At 33.8% G+C, this 18,340-nt stretch overlaps 1 pseudogene; it reads left to right on the top strand.

Annotated features, from left to right (window-relative positions):
• The first annotated feature begins 15,573 nt into the window (after positions 1-15,573).
• On the top strand, positions 15,574-16,438 carry LOC114053880 (annotated as a pseudogene).
• The last annotated feature ends 1,902 nt before the right edge of the window (positions 16,439-18,340 follow it).

Genomic DNA, 18,340 nt, shown 5'->3' with positions numbered 1-18,340 from the left:
GGCATATCCCAATATGGCTACTTGTCTCCTTCTTTCCTTGGGATAGAGATGGCAGCATGGCATAGTAAGAATGCTGGTCTTGTGGTGAAGAAGACCTGAGTTTGAATTCTGCCTCAGATAAGTCATTGTACAATCCTGGGCAAATTTGCTTAGCTGCTATTAACCTTAGTATTGTTATTTGCAAAATGGGGAAAATAACATCTCCTTCACACTTTGAGACACAATTAAGATATTATTCATAAAGGAGATTGAAAACCATAAAAGTCTATTAGGTATGGTAAAGGGTGATGACAAAATATTTCTATAATATTTACAATTCTTAAAACCTTTAAATGTGAGCCATTGTTATAACTATTTGGTATACAATGGTAATGACATTGAATTGGGAGTCAGGCAATCAAGTTCTAGTGATCTTGAATAAGTCACTTGACCTTTTTACTTTCCTTATGTGTCTGGATTATATGTTCTCTGATTCTGTGAGTTCTAAGAATGAAAGATATTATAGAAATATTTCTAAGGGAGTTGGTTTTGCTGGTCTGGCTCTCTCGTAATGCACAAAATTGCCTTTACCTTCAATGAAAATGGCAAGTGCAAAGAGAGAATTCATACTGGGGAAAATATAACCCATTGTTATGATCACTGTAATGATCATTATCATTATAAAAGAATATATTACCCAATAAGTTCCAAGTGAGCAACAGCTGTGTCTTTTTATATGTTCCTTTATAGTGCTAAGCACTTTATAGGTTACTTACTGTAAAATAAGCAAAAGAATTTTTGTCAATCATTAAAAAGATGTATGAGCTACTGTCCACTGTCCTTATCCCCAATGGAAAATGACATATTTTTTTCAGTTGCTATATTTTTAATTTGCACATGAAGAATTTAAGGCTTATCTACCATTTTTCTTGTGTGTGGCTCTCACTAAATGACCATCTTCTCGGATTGATTGGTCAATGCAAACAAGTAGGAGATTCAGACAAAGAATCAACCAATTTGTTGGATCATTTTCTTTTAAAAAAAAATTAAACAGAATTATACAGTTTCTTTTCCCCTCCTGCCATAAAATTGACTGGCTGTTTAGACTTGGTGAGGACAGCTAAACTGACAAATAATTATACTCATGTCCATAAAGGATGCTATGTTAGAATCATACTCTTCTGATATGAGCCTTTTCCCTGTAATTCTGCGATGAGAGGTGAATTCATACTTCGGTGAGTAGACAGTTGTGAAATTACTCCAACCTCCCATTCCCACATACATACATACATACATACATACATACATATATTCAGACACACCTATGCCATTCTTTCCCTATCATGAGTAAAGTCCATAGAAACCTACATAAAGCTTTCATGACTCAAGCCCTAAGGCTACCCATTTAAGTGGTCCCCACTGTATTCACATATAAACCGTTGCACAGTATATTAAGAATTGCAATAATAGCAAAACAGCTAAAACAATATTAGCATGACTTTATTTTTATTTTTATGGCTTCTTGACTAGTTTGTAAACTACCTCCTGGCTTTTAGGAAGTGACTAAAATGCTAGTTAAACATACATTTATGTCAAGGAAGGTAAGGAGGGTTACTGTTGGTTTTTAAAATGGGTGAAGGTGGTGATGGAGGGGAAAGGGATCCTAAAAAAAACGTTCAGAGACATAAATTTCAGGGTCTTGCCTGTAATGAATATTCAACATATAAGCCTCCTTGTTATCAATTAATTCAACTTACTTCCTCATCAATTTTTCCCCCCTCAGTCTTGATGGTTTTATGGCCAAGACCCAGGCGATCCCCTTAGGCAGTCCATCTGATAATTGACACATTTTCTAACACAGCATAGTGATGCCCAAGTCAGTGCTTTCAGGCCGTGACTCGAGCTTATTGGAGTCTGCAGCAGGGACTCCTTTTATCCTACATACATCAGAATCCACTGACAGCTCTCCCAAGCAGGGACCAAGCAGATCTCTCCCTCAGGAAAATGTATGCAAACACCTCCAGAACATTGTAATGGTTGCTAGGCATCACAATGCTGACATCTTTATGATAAACACAGCATGCAGAAGAAAGCCTAATAAAATAATAACAAATTATTACATCCAGAGGGCAATTTTACAAGATTAACTGGTGTAATAAATTACCAATCCACCCTCCCTTACACAACACACACACACACACACACACACACACACACCCCTATCGTCACAATGCCATGTTACCTTTTAAGGTATTTTGCAGCAGAGACAAAAATGAGCTGGTCTATAAAAAATATGAAATGCATAGCTGAGAATAATAAACTGTATTTTACATTTTTCAAAAGCTAGTCATGGTGGCAGTGTATGGGATTTGCCATGTTGCACTGTGAGTTCAGCAAGGGCTCACCAGAAAATAGGGTTATGTATGTAATTCAGGCCACAGTGTTTATCATTACTTTTCATTTGGCATTTAGAGGTTCAGTACTACTGCAATCTACATAATATCAATTCAAACAAAAGCCTGTAGCATTTCATTTCTAAAACTATTTCCATACATAAACATTATAAGTGCTAAAAGCCAAATATATTTTCATAATAATTAGTAAATATATATGTGTTAGAGGAGAGATTATTTAGGATCTTTTAAAAACAAATGATTTACCCCTCATGATGATTTTGTATGGAGTTTTCTTCATTAAAAAGAGAATAGAAGTTATGTTATCGACCCTGAATAACCTCGTCTTTTTAAGTAGGAACTGATCTTATTTTTTTCTACCATTTGTAACTTGACTATAAATTAGAGGAAAATCCAGTTCCTTAACATGAGAATGGGGGGAATCTAATATGTGAAAAGGTCATGTTATTATTATTATCATTAGTAGTAGTAGTAGTAGTGTAGTTGTAGTCGTAGTCGTAGTCATAATCATAGTACTAGTAGTAGTAGTAGTAGTAATAGTAGTAATAATAGTAAACCATAGTAGTAAACTTAATTGCTTCCATTTGAATTGTCTTAGGAAGATTCTGAAGATCACCTGGCAGGATAAGATACCAGACACTGAGGTCCTTTCTTGAACTAAACTGCCAAACATTCAAACTGCTTCAGAAAGTGCAACTCTGATGGGCTGGCCACATTGTTCAAATGTAAAATGTACGCTTGCCAAAAAGATCATTTTATGGAGAACTTACACAGCGCAAGCATTCACAAAGTGATCAGAAGAAGGGATACAAGGACAATCTCAAGGTGTCTCTTAAGATCTTTTGAATTGATTGTGTGACATGGAAGACTAGCACAGGACCACTCAACATGGCGTGCTCACATCAGAGAAGGTGCTGTACTCTATGAGCAAAGCAGAATTGAAACAGCTTAAAGGAAATGCAAGATGCACAAATTTAGAAAATCCACTCCAAATGTTCACAGAAACTATTTGTGCCCAACCTGTGGTCATACATTTCGACCTTGTGCTGGTCTGATCAACTATAGTCCGATATGCTGTAACTTGACTCTAGCATAATTATGTCATTTTGGTCCTCTTCGAGAACAAAGGACAACAACCAACCAAACAGTATCAGTAGTAACAACAACAACAACAACAATAAATATTATAGAAAGGGTTTAGACAACACTGATTAATAGAGTACTTAGTCTGACATCACATGAACTGGGATTGGATTCTAATTGTATTACTTCCAACTGTGTGGCCTTGGACAAGCTACTTTATTTTTTTGGAACTTAGTTTCTTCATCTACAAAATGAAGAGCCTTTAAAGGTTTGTTCCATGTCTAAATTCTGTCATATTATATACACTTTTTCTGTGGGTAACAAACAGACTGAGCTGTCCCATAATCCTTAACAATCTAACACAACACAATATCAGAAATTCAAAGGCCAGGCCTGTATTATACACATATGCACATATAAGTGTGTGTATGTATATATGTATGTATACACACATATCTAGATGCAGTACACATGTATACATATGTGTATATATCTGTACGTATTTATCGGTGTGTATATTATATAATATATTCACATATATGTAGTATATGTTCCTCTCTACCCAGGTAAGGAAAGTACAGGAAACAGCTATGCCTCCTCACTTCCTCCCTTGTTCCACTCATGGAATATATGTATCTTCACATATATGCACATTTATGTAAGTATATATCTGTATCTATGTGTGTATGTAATACATATATACACAAACATTTATGTGTATGTATGTGTAATAGTCATTTGATTATATATGCATACATATGTGTGTATATATGCACAATATTAAGTATACACACATAAATAGTATATCTATATACATATACAGTACACAAATATGTATTATCCATGTTAATATATATATATATCAACATGAATAAATTACCATTGTTTTCCACTTATAACTGACAATGTGTTTGTTGCATTTTAAGGTCATATAGATAGCCCTAGGTAAAATTATAACAAAGAGGTAAGCAGAGGCTATCCTTTGATTAGTCCTTCCATCCAATCTTCCTATATTCCTATAATTTGTAGCCCCTGTTCTGTGTCTGGCATCCAGAGCATCATTTGCCCTCTGTTTTGGCACCTACCAAAGCTATTTTCTTGATTATGTCCTTGAAACTTTTTTTTTTTGAGAAGCCTGGGGGTTGAGTGAGAAGCCTTGTCATTCATGTCTTTTGGATGGTGGAAGTTCAGTGCAAGGAGGGATATTTTGGTAAAAATCAATAAGTGAAATAAGGTAGAAAGTATAGCTGTTTCCTTTGCTCTCTTTCTCACAGAAAATCTTTGGAACAGATTTTAAAAAAACAGTAATGGACATATTGGCAACAATGGATTTGTAGCTTTATCAAGTAAAGCTTTAAGACCATTTAGTAGATACTAATCAACTATCCTGGCTCTAGATTTGTTCTTTTTTCCCCCTCATTCTTTCATCAAAACTTAACCTATATTCCTTTGATAGGATCATAGATAGTAAGAATCCCAGAAATAGAACTGGAAGAGAACTCAAAGGCTATCTATTCCAAATCTTTCATTTTACAAATGGGAGCTAAAGTGACTTATCCAAGGTCATACAGATAAGGAAGCATGATAAACAGGCATTGACCAGGTCCTTAGACTCTGAGCCAATTGTCTTGTTATGATACTATCTTTTCTTTTTTCTTGTCACATGCTGGTTAACTGGCTTTTCCTTTAGTATCTGATTGTGACAGTGGACCATATATCGAATGGTTAACTAATTACAATGCTTATGTCTCTAGGTCAATCATTAGATGATTCATCCAACTATTAAAAATATTTATAAGGTTCCAATTAGTCTACAAGCATTTATTAAGACTACTATTTTCCAAACATTCTACTAAGCTCTAGGATTAAAAAAAAAGGCAAAACATGCATACACACATATGCACACACACATACACACATACACACACATGCACACACACACTTAGTCCCTTAGAGACTACCATATATAATATACTATGGTAGGCACTGAGAGACATTCAAAGATAAGTAAGATTTGGTCCTTGCCTTCCCAATTCTAACACTCTAGCAGATATGGTAAGACATGTATTTCTCTGATACAACGAAGGATCACTGATCTCATGGATAAGTGTACTCCTTTCAACCATTCAGATTGAAACCCATCAAAGTCTTCTTATTCTAGATGACTCTCATCTAGGCTTTCCTTTAAGTACCCTTTATGGGATTCATACAATTTGCTGGTGGTCTTTGCGCAGATGTATCAACAACATATGGATGCCATTGAAGCATAGAGACTGTTCATCAGTGAACTTTTGCCCTTGCTATGAGATTGACATGTGTTTTTCTAGTCATACATCATTTTGATGATTTCTTTTACATTGTTATTCCTAAAGATTTCTTTATTGGTGATAGGCTGCATTATAGTAACAATCAGACACATATGGACACGCTGTAACTTGACCTAACATAGTGATATCATTTTGGTCTTCTTCGAGATATGAAGGACAACAACCATCACAGTTACAATCACTATGTACTTCCACATTGCCTTTGGGTGACTCTCAAATTTAACTTATCAGGGACTGTTCTATATTATAACTAACAACATTGCTAGAATAAGATTGATGTTACGTTTGGTGGTAATGATGGATCTTTAATTCAGGAAGGAACTTCGAGTCACTAAAAGCACTGTACAAATTTCCAAATAATAACATATCTTATTCTCTTCATCCTACTAAATTCTGTGTCCAATTTGTTGTCAGTCTTCAGTGTTTGTTCAATATATATTTGTTGTCTAGACCAGTTTATAAACCATCTATACAACTGTAGGTCATAGACTGAATAATAGACATTCTTCATTCACTTGCATTTGTCTAGGGGCATCTTAGGCCCATAATTAAGTGATCATCAAATTCATTTACAAGTTGATGCAATGTTCCAGATAGTGATGAAGTCAGCACAATATCATCCATAAACTGAAACCTCTAGAAGATCTTACCATAGGGCATCCCTTCTTAAATTTTGACTCTGTGGAGGCCAACTTTCATGACTGCTGACTGCAAAACTTTGAACTGGATGTTACATAAGTACCTCAAACTCATCAATCCCCAACAGAATTAATTATCTTTCCTCCTATCAATCCAATCCCTCTTTTGAATTTCCCTACTTTAGTCATCTATTTGGTCATCTTTCTTTTCAGTTACACAAGATTCTAACATTGGAGTGTTTCTTGTCTCCTCACTCTGATGAATAATTTGCCAAGCCAAACTCCACAGCATCTTTTGGGCCTATGCTATTCAAAGTACAGTTATTGCTATATTAAAGTAAACTAATATACTACTGTACAGGGACTAATCACTACTTACCTGGACTGTTGCAATAACTTCTTAATTTATCTCCCTGTCTCAGGTTTCTCCTCTCCAATCCATCTTCCATATAGATGCCAAAATCATTTCCCTAAAACAGAAGTTTTACCATGTCGCTACTCTATTCAAAAAACAAACAAACCCATGTTTCCTTATTGCCTCTAGGAATAAATACAAATTTCCTTATCCGGCATTCAAAACCCTTAACAATCTGGCTCAAAATTACCTTTACAAGTTTATTAGTCATATTTATGAACTCTACAAACTAGCCAAACAGACAAAAATGTTCCCACACATCTCTTTTCTCTGATGCATTATATAAACTGTTCCTCCATGATTGTAATGTGCTCCCTCCTCATTTCTGTCTCTAAGAATCCATATTTTCTTAACAATTTCTCTTAATTACCATCTTCATGATTGCTTTTTTTACCACCCTCTCCCCCACCCAATTTTATTGTTTCCTTTCCCAACCTTCCATGTATTTAAGATCAATATTTTTTGTATGTATTCATAAGCAAACATTTTTTTTCTATTCCTGAGAGTAGGGACTCTTTAATATTTGTCTTTGTATCTTAAATTATTGTCATTGAGTCTAGCACATAGTATCTGCTTCATAAATGATTATTGATAAGTTAATGAAAGTGCCAAATGTCATTAAGCATATATCTTTCTTTTTTGAATCATTCAAAATATTCAGTGGGTCATTAAAGAGAATCCATTTTATTGCTACATCTTTCAATGAATCTTCTATAGGACATTTAAAGTAGTATTTTATTTTACTATATCAAACTTTTTAAATAACTTATAAACAACAAACCAAGTGGGACTTCGTAACTTTGGTTTGACCACAAAGATGAAGACTGTTGTAGACTATAATTTACAAAAATTTGACCATTTTTTCCATACTCTCATCAAATATACTCTCAAGATATTTATAAATTAGTATCTCAGTATGATATAAGAAGTATATGAGATGTGAGTCTTCAGTATTCTTTCCTGTTTACCTACATTAATTTTTATCCAATTAATTTACCTATTCATCCATTTTAACAAGGTTTGTGATTATTTCAAATAGTTTGGTAATAGGATCATAAATTTAAACCTGGAAAGCACCTTAGGGGACATTTAGTCCAAAACCCTTCTCTTCCAGATGATGTAACTGTGATCCTGAGAGACTGACATAGTCAAAACTACATAGGTAGTAACTAGATGAGTCAGGATTTGAACTGAGGTCTTCTGTTTCCAAATTCAAGGTTCTTTACCCTGCACATGTTTATTTTTCCCTCTTACTGTACTGCCTTCAAGAAAGACATCTTTTGAGTATACTTGGTCATGTCAAACTGCTCAACTCATTTTCCTTTGGGACGATCTTTACATCTTCATATAGCTCATCAAGGACTTCAATGTTGGGGTACAAAGGTGATATTGTCATTGCCATTGATAGAGAAAAGTATTTGTTGTAAAAATATTGATGTATCTCATTTTTTGCTCATTAAAAAAGCTCTTTCTAGTTTCATCATTCAATGTTTCCAGGATAATGTAACTTGCTTTGGCTTCTTACCAAGCATTTTGTAAAAAGGTGTTTTTTCTTTCTGTTCTATGGGACAATACCATACATCATTTTCTGCCATCTCTCATAAGATTTTGTAGACAAATTTATCTTCTAAATCAGTGCTATCGTTGGCTGCAATATCTTCCTGATGGAAAAGATCAAATAGTTTTTAAAACATTTTTTCCACTTAATGTGGTGGTTTATTTATATCAACTAAACTACCACAGGAAACCATGATATTCTCTGTTGAATTTTTTTGTGGGTGCTTGTTTCTAGTGATTTTTTTTTAAAGTGTAAATGTTTTTTGAAGTAGCTAGATGGTACAGTGAATAGAACACTGAATCTAGAGTCAGGAATATCTAGGTCTGAATCTTGCTAGCTGTGTGACCCTAGGTAAATCATTTAATCTCTCTCGGTCTCGGTTTCCTCATCTGCCAAATGGGGATAACAGCACCTACCCCACAAGGTTTTTGTGATGATCTAGTGAGATAGTATATGTCAAGTTCTTTGTAAACTTTAAAACAACATAAAAATGCCAGTTATTATCATTTTAATTTATATGGTTTGTTAATTAAGTTGTTTATTTTTAGGTTTCAATAATCACTTCCATAAGCTTTTGAGTTCTAAATTTTCTCCCACTCCTTCCTGCCTCCCTCCCCAAGACAGCATGCAATCTGACAAAGACTCTACATATATATTCCTATGAAATATATATTCCTATGAAATATATATTCATTTAAATCATGTTGGAGAGAAGGATCAGAACCATCTGGAGGAACCACAAGAAAGAAGAAACAAAACAAAACAGAAGAAAAAAAAGAGCAAATAGTATACTTCTATCTACATTCAAACTCTGTAGTTCTTTCTCTGGATATGGATAGCATCTTCCGGCATGAGACTTTTGGAGATATCTTAGATCCTTGCATTGCTGTGAAGAGCTAAGTCCATAAAAGTTACTCAGCACACAACATGGCTGTTACTGTGTACAACGTTCTCCTGGTTCTGCTCACTTCAATCAGCAGCAGTTCTGGGGTTCTTTCAGCATGTACATTCTTAAATATTTTATGTCTACAGTAACTTTAAATGGGATTTCTCTTTCTATCTCTTGCTGTTCCACTTTGTTGGTAATATAAAGAAATGCCAATGTTTTATGTGGATTTATTTTATATTGTGCAACTTTGCTAAAGTTTATTATTTCAAGTAGTTTTTTACTTCATCCTCTAGGATTCTCTAAGTATATTATCATATCATCTGTAAAGAGGGATAGCTTTGTTTCTTCTTTGCCTATTCTAATACCTTCAATTTCTTTTTCTTCTCTTATTGCTAAAGCTAACATTTCTATTACCATATTGAACCACAGTGGTGATAACGGACATCCTTGTTTCACCCCGATCTTATTGGAAGTGTTTCTAGTTTGTCCCCATTACATATAATGCTTGCTCAAGATTTTAGGTAGATGCTACATATCATTTTAAGGAAGACTCCATTTATTCCTATGCTCTCTAGTGTTTTTAATAACATGGGTGTTGTATTTTGTCAAAAGCTTTTTCTGAATCTATTGAGATAATCATTTGATTTCTGTCAGTTTTGTTGTTGATAGGATCAATTATGCTGATAGTTTTCCTAATATTTATCCAGCCCTGAATTCCTGGTATAAATCCTACTTGTCTAGAATGTATTATTCTCATAATAAGTTGCTGTAATCTATTTGCTAATATGTTACTTAACATTTTTGCATCTATATTCATTAGGGAAATTGGTCTATAATTTTCTTTCTCTGTTTTGACTCTTCTCAGGTTAGGTATCAGCACCATATTTGCATCCTAAAAATAATTTGGTAAGACTCCTTCTTTGTCTATTTTCCCAAATAGTTTATATACTATTGGAATTAACTGTTTTTAAATGTTTAATAGAATCCACTTGCAAATCCTTCTGGCCCTGGAGATTTTTTCCTAGGGAGTTCATTGATGGCTTGTTCAATTGCTTTTTCTGAGATGGGTTAATTTCATTATTTTACTTCCTCTTCTGTTATTCTGGGCAATAATATATATATATATATATATATATAGACACATATATACATATATATGAATATATACATGTATATATATACATATATTTGTAAATATTCATCCATTTCACTAAGATTGTCAAATTTGTTGGCATATATTTGGGCAAAATATCTCTTAATTATTGTTTTAATTTCATCTCCTTGGTGATGAATTCATCCTTTTCATTTTTGATACTGGTAATTTGGCTTTCTTCTTTTTAATTAAATTAACCAAAGATTTTTCTATTTTATTGTTTTTTCCATAAAACCAGCTCTTAGTTTTATTTATTAGATCAATAGTTTTCTTAATTTCAATTTTATTAATTTCTCCTTTGGTTTTCAGTATTTCTAATTTGGTATTTAACTGGGGATTTTTCATTTGTCCTTTTTCTAGATTTTTTTTTTAGGTGCATGCCCAATTCATTGATCTCTTTTTTTCTCTATTTTATTCATGTAAGCATTGAGAGATATAAAACTTCCCCTAAGAACTGCTTTTGCTACATTCCATAAGTTGTGGTAGGTTGTCTCATTATTGTCATTCTCTTGGATGAAATTATTGATTGTTTTAACGATGTGTTGCTTGACCCATTAATTCTTTAGGATTAGATTATTTAGTTTCCAATTAATTTCAGGCTATCCTTCCATGGCCCTTTATCACATATAATGTTAATATATCATGATCTGAAAAGGATGCATTTAATATTTCTGCCTTTCTACATTGGATTGTTAGTTTTTTATTTCCTAATATATGGTCAATTTTTGTGTAATTGTGACATACCACTGAGAAAAAAAAATATTTTCCTTTCTATCCTCATACAATTTTTCCAGAGGTCTATCATACCTAACTTTTCTAAAATTCTATTCACCTCCTTAATTTCTTTCTTGTTTATTTTGTGGTTAGATTTATCTAGTTGAGAGAGAGGGAGGTTAAGGTCCCCCACTAGTATAGTTTTGCTGTCTATTTCTTCCTGTAACTCCATGAACTTCTCCTCTAAAAATTTGGATGTTATACCACTTGTTGCATGTATGCTTAATAATGATATTACTTCATTGTCTATGGTGCCTTTTAGCAGAATGTAGTTTCCTTCCTTATCTCTTTTAATAAGATCTATTTCTGCTTTAGCTTTGTCTGAGATCAGGATTGAGAACCCTGCTTTTTTTACTTCAGCTGAAGTATAATATATTCTACTCCAGCCCTTTACATTAACACTATGTGTATCTCTCCATTTCAAATGTGTTTCTTGTAAACAACATATTTGTAGGATTGTGGTTTTTAATCCATTCTGTTATCTGTTTCCATTTTATGGGAGAGTACATCCCATTCACAGTTATGATCACTATCTGTTTCTTTCTCTCCTTCCTATTCCACCCCTCTTTTATGCTTGCCTTTCTCCTTTTCCTCCACACTAGTGTTTTGCTTTTGACCATAGCCTCCCTCAATCTGCTGTCCTTTCTATTAGCCCCCTCCCTTTACTTTTCCCTTTCCCCTCCTACTTCCTATAGGATAAGTTAGATTTCTGTACCTTACTGATTGTGTTATGTCCTTTTTAAGGCAAATCTGATGAGAGTAATGTTCAAACAATGCTCATCTCTCTCCCTTCTTTCCATGTACTGTAATAGGTTTTTGTGCCTTATCATGTAATGTAATTTACCCTTGTCTGTCTCCTCCTTTCCTTTTCTCCCAGTACAATCCTTTAATTAGATCCACTTAATCCACTTACTTAGATCCACTTAACCCACTTACTTAGATTTTTTTTATCATTTCATCAAAGTCAACTTATACCCCCTCCTCTTTCTATGTGTACCCCTTTTAAATGGTGTAATAACAGTACAGTTCTCAAATAGTTTCAAGTGTCATCTTCCCTCATAAGCATGTAAACAGTTTCCCCTTATTAATGACATGTTGTTGTTTTTCCTATCCTTTTTGCCTTTTTTAATGCCTCTCTTGAGCATTGTATTTGAAGATCAAAGTTTCTGTTCAGTTCTGTTCTTTTCATCAGGAAAGTCTGGAAGTCTCCTATTATGTTGAATATCCATCTCATCCCCTAAAAGATTATGCTTAATTTCCCTCCATAGTTGATGTTGATTGTAATCTAAGCTCCTTTGCCATACAGAATATCATATTCCTTGCCCTACAATCTTTAAATATAGAAGCTGCAAGGTCCTGCATAATCCTGACTATTGTTCCATGATATTTGAATTGTTTTTTTTTTCTGGCTGCTTGCAGTATTTTCTCTTTGACCTGGTAATTTTGGAATTTGACTACTATATTCCTTGGTGTTTTCAATTTGGGATCTCTTTCAGGAGGTGATGGGTGGATTCTTTCAATGACTATTTTACTGTCTGGTTTTAGGGTCTCGGGGCAGTTTTCCTTGATGATTTCCTGCAAAATGCTTTCCAGGCTCTTTTTCTCATCATGGTTTTCAGGCAAGCCAATGTTTTTTTTTTTTTTTTAATTATCTCTCCTGGATCTATTTTCCAGGTCAGTTGTTTTGCCAATTTGGTATTTTATGTTTTCATCTATTGTTTCATTCTTTCATTTCTGTTTGATTGATTTTCACTCTCTTATAGAGTCTTTAGCTTCCACCTGCCCAATTCTAATATTTTACATTTTTTCTAATTTTTAATGAATTGTCTTCTATTAGATTTTGTAACTCCTTTTCCAATTGGCCCATTTTACTTTTCAAGGATTTCTCCTCAGTGAGTTTTTATCCCTCCTTTTCCATTTGGCCAATTCTGCTTTTTTAAGGAGTTGTTGTTGCTGTTGTTGTTGTTGTTGTTGTTTTGGCGTACTTTTTTTTTCCAGTTGGCCAATTGTATTTTTGAAGGACTTGTTTTCTATAGCTAATTTTTGTCCTTCCTTTTTCCAAGTTATTGATCCTCTCTTGCATACCTCTCATTTCTTTTCCCAATGTTTCTTCTACCTCTCTTATTTGACTTTTAAAAAGCTTTTTGGTCTTGAGACCAGTTCATATTCTCCTTTGAGGTTTTGGTTGTGGGTATATTGACAATGTTGTCCTCATCTGAATTTCTGCCTTGACCCCCCATAATAAGAATCTATGGTCATTGTGCATTTCTTTTTGCTCATAATATTTGCTTATTTCCTGAGTTTAAAAAAAATGAACTCTTCTGCTGAAGAGCAGAGGGTGTTGGCCCAAGCTTCTTGTGCTGGGAGACTGGGCCTGGTCATTGACTTTGTGTGTTGGGGCCTCAGGTTCTGGCAGTTGGAGGCTGTAGGGTTCTGGCAGCTTACTTGGTGTTGGGGTGGAATCAGCAACACTGGAACTCTAAGAGGTAGGGGTGGGAATTCTGGCCCATGAAGGACACTTGCTCACTTGGGCCTTGGACGGAGACATTTCACTGCTGGGGGATGTCTCTCATCCTGGAACTTTACCTCTTAGAGTTGTACTTCCCAGAGCTTTGCTGAAGCACCAGGAGACTTGGCTGCCAGAGAATGCCATGGAATGTGGAGGTTTTTCAAACTGGTTTCCACCAGTTCACCTGACTGTACTGAGGCACTCACGGATCTTGGTGTTGTTACTTGCCTACTCCACCAGCCTGGGGTTCAGGATCTCCCCTTGGTATGCTGAGGAGGGGTTTTCCACTAGCTAGCTGGAATGTCTCTGTACTGTTCCCCTGCCCTAGAGTGAGAGGGGCCTTTTTTGTTTGTCCCCCAAGCTTTCTGGGCTACAACACTGCTACATCCCATCTTTCTGCTGGTTCAGCTGTTCCAGGGTTTTTCCTGGGGTGATATTTTCTGGGCTTTCAGAGGTCAATAAGGGAGAATGAGAGCAATTTACTTCTTATTCCACCATCTTGGATCCTGATTATTATCATTTTAAATAAAGTTTTTGATTGCTGTGTTTTGTTTTTATATCACCATTAATTCCTTCTGGTATTTCTCCCTCTACCTCTCTCAGAGAACTATCCAATAAAATAAATAGTATTTTTAAAAGACAAAATATAAAACAAAATAGAAAAAAAACCTGTATATTTGATCAATAAACTGAAAAAGTCTGAAAAAAAATAAGTAATTAACAGCACTGGAAGACCTACCTCCAACTTCTACAAAGAAGTGAGGTCAGTTGTCTCCTTAAATCTCTTCTTTCCAGTGATGCTTGTTCTTTGTAATTTTACACCATTCACTTTTGATTTTTCTGTTGTGGTGTTTCTTTTGGTTTACATTGTTTTATTAAGGTTTTTCTGGCTCTCCTTAATTCATTCTGCATCAGTTCATGTAGGTCTTTCCATGCAAAATGAACCAGTGTAAGTATTGAAACTGACAGTACATGAAATAATGCATAGCCATAGATCACCACATTATTAGTGAGAGGAATAAAGTGAGTTTAATTATCATTCTCTGGTATTTAGATTAGGCAGCTATATCTAATTTGAATCTTGAGTTTGATGATTGTTATTTTCATTTATATTATTGTAGTATTGTGTATAATATTTGAATCCTGTATCACATCCCAAAATATTTTCCATGTTTCTCTGTATTACCTATTATTCATCATTTCTTAGAGTCCAATTACCTTCCAAAGCACTCATCTGCTACCATATATTTAGTAATTTTCTAAACTAGAGGCAGCCACTTTTTTGTTACCACAAAAAAAAATAAGTAAACCAAGTATTTTATATGTAGAACCTCAAGCCTGACTTCCAAAAATCAATATAAGTTATTATTTCAATGTTTTATCATCTTTATGAGTCAGATGAGTATGTTGATGCACCAGAGTTTTAAAATTTAATTTCTCTTATCATCCTTCATTCAAAACATTTTAATATTATTGTTTATAAATTGCATATTATCTTTTTAAAAGCTACTTATTCACATCATTTGTCTACTTATTTATTGAGTAATGGCCCTTTATTATATATTTCTGTCATTCACTTACATATCTTGGATTTCATATATTTGTAATAGGTATGTGCTTCAAAGACTATTTCCAATTTAACATATTCTCTAATTCTAAATGTATTTATTTAGTGCAAAAATTTTTATTTTTAAAATATAATTAGAATAGTATATTTTTGTCTTTTAAAAAAATTCTTCAATCACTGGTTTGCTTATACAGTATTTTCCTCATTAAAAACTGAAAGGGGAACTTCCTCTGACCTGCACTGAGCTGGATCTTGGGTGCTAAAGTCATGGATGTGAAGAACTCTGGCATGATTACTCCAAAAGAACTGTCTTATCTGTCAAATAAAGGACGATGCTGCAGATTGGAACAATTTACTATTGAAATGTATAATTCAATACCTCAACAATATGGGGCTTTCTGTTGCAAACAAAATAAGAAACATCAAAATCAGTGTAGTTACTGAAGACAAGGTAGAACTAGAATGCAACAGTATTGCTTATGACTTTAATTCTCAAAAGATACATATATATAATGAGGAATATATATAATATATATATATATTATGTTATATAGTAATCTCTGCCCCCACTATCCTTTGTAACAAAAACAGTAAGCAAGTGAAATTGACACACTTCCACACCCCAAAAACACAATCAATATGTGAAAAAACATATTTCGTCAGTCTTCTGATTAATATTAGTTATTTACATTAACCTGATTTTTTAAAATATCCTTGCTTATTTCCTGACTTTAAAAAAATATAATGAGGAACTTGAGATGTTGTGCAAGGAACTTCATGACACCTTGGAAAACTTGACTAAGGCACAGGTGAAAATGGAAAAGCTAACATCAACCCCTAAAGGAATTTGTAACCTGAAAAATTACCATTGTGGAAATGGAAATTATCAAACATGGCCCACTACCTACTTCTGTAGGAACTTGGAATTTGAGATGAAATCTCCCATAAACTTTCAGACATGTACAAGAAGGAAATACTCCTCAAACACATCATTGTGGAAGAGCTCACCCATGCTACGAACCAGGATCTCATTTTAAGCTATTTATCTATGTGGTTGTACCAGGCCTATGTTGAGAACAGCAGGTTTGATGTGGAAAACATGCTACTTGAAACTGGACATCAAGCATTATAATTTTTCCAAAACCATTTCATTAACTCTAAACTCCCCAAACCAGAATGAACCTTTCTTTCCAGGTCTTATGATATAGGCCCATTGCTGCCTCATACATTTCCTTCCAGGGTCACAGATCTACTTCCTTTCTCACTTGCAGAATGAGTTGCTTCAGTTCCACATTAACACCACTCTGGTAGTAACTTTTAAAGTTGATGCTAGTCACCCATTTAGTACCTACTTTTAAAACCATGGCCCTCCTTATTTGACAAAACTACTAAGAAAACTGATCATATGTTTGGCAGAAAATGTTTAGCAGCATTTATTTCTACAATAAGTTCCAAATGGATTCTCAGCCTGCTGTTAAGAAAAATAACACCCACACAATGGGGTGAGATAAGGACAATGAAAGAAGACTTCATGGTTATAAGTAGGAGAATTATAAACCAAAAGATAGAGATATAAAATTAAAATACATGTGTACAAATAAAACCAAAAGAAACTAAATTGGGAAAAATGGTTTAATCAAATAACAGAATAAAATCTGTTATAGGAAATTGATACAAAATATAAAAATAAGAATGATTTTCTAGGTAAGTGTTCAAAGATAGGAACAAATGACCTTCAGAATTAAGAAATGCAGTTAATAAACAAAATATTACAGGAAATCATAACAGAAATAAACATTTAACAATGCTGGTTTCACCTCACATTAAATTTGCAAACAAACAAACAAAAAAACAAAACAAAACAAACCAACAATGCTGTTTAAGATAGGAGTGCTTAATATTTACTCATGGTAGAACTTTGCGCTGGTCCAACCAATACAACAATTTGGAACTTCTCAAGAAAAGTCACCAAACTATTTGAACCCTTTGACTCATCTGTCTGTCTACTAAGGCATGTAACAAAATGAGGTCAAAGAGGGATTGAGGGGAGGCAAAGCCCCACGTGGGCACTTTTTGTGGAAGAAATAGAAACTAGGGAAGATTCATATGAACTTATAGAGAGTGAAGAAAGCAGAATTGAGAGACATGTTTCATGGAAAGAAAGATATTAAAAAAATCAGGTTAATGTAAATAACTAATATTAATCAGAAGACTGATGAAATATGTTTTTTCACATGTTGATTGGGTTTTTGGGGTGTGGAAGTCTGTCAATTTCACTTGCTTACTGTTTTTGTTACAAAGGATAGTGGGAGCAGGGATTACTATATAAATTCTGTTTTTTAAAAAAAGCAATAAATTTTAAAAAACAACAAAAAAAACTGAAAGGAAACTTTCTGTTATATATTTTTTTAATGATTTGACCTTTCAAATTTACTTTGCTTATCCGTTTGGAATGTTTTGTGACATATCTTGCAAAGTGCTAATATAAATCTATTTTCTACCAATCTTCTTTTTCAGTTTCCAAGCAATTCTTGTCAAAAGTGTAGTCTGTGTTTCAGCAGTCTGTGCTAAAAACAAAACAAAACAAACAAAAAAACCACATGTACTTCTGTATGTGTTTGCTTTCACCTCTTATCTAGCCTGTCACCTTACTTAGCTATCTATTCTTCTAACTAGTCCTAATAATTTCAATCATTAGTATTTTATAACAAAGTTTGAGATCTGCTAGTGTTAAGTCCCCTTCAAGCCTAGATCCTTGCATTAGATCCCTCAAAATTCTTGATCCTTTGAGTTTTTGAAAGCATTTAATTATTACATAAAATTTTATAAATTAAACACTTGATAATTTGATTAGCATAGTATTAAAACTGAAAACAAATTTAGGTATCATCAATTTTGTTATGTTGGCATAGCCCAGCCATGAACAATTAATATTTCTCCTTTTATTGCTGTAGAGTTTTTTAACTATATTTATATATGTTCAGAGAATTTCATGGTAAGTTAATTTCCAGATATTCATTTTGACATAATTTTA

The sequence above is a fragment of the Vombatus ursinus genome, unplaced genomic scaffold (genome assembly GCF_900497805.2).
Source record: "Vombatus ursinus unplaced genomic scaffold, bare-nosed wombat genome assembly UNPS02014812.1, whole genome shotgun sequence".
NCBI lineage: Eukaryota > Metazoa > Chordata > Mammalia > Diprotodontia > Vombatidae > Vombatus > Vombatus ursinus.
This window is presented reverse-complemented; position numbering and strand designations above follow the sequence as displayed.